Genomic DNA, 200 nt, shown 5'->3' on the forward strand with positions numbered 1-200 from the left:
AATTTCAGAATTTTTTTTGTTTTTGAAATGTGTCCAGTCTGCTACATGTCAGAACAGGTAAAGTCTCAAAGGAAGGGTAAACCCTGCATGCCACCAAGGAATCAATGACATGCCATCCAGCCTCTTTCCAACATCACTAGCATATTCTAAATATACACTGAAAGTAAACATTAATTGATTTTGCATACTGTGTACACAAT

This window comes from Dysidea avara, chromosome 10, assembly GCF_963678975.1.
Source record: "Dysidea avara chromosome 10, odDysAvar1.4, whole genome shotgun sequence".
In the NCBI taxonomy this organism is placed as follows: domain Eukaryota; kingdom Metazoa; phylum Porifera; class Demospongiae; order Dictyoceratida; family Dysideidae; genus Dysidea; species Dysidea avara.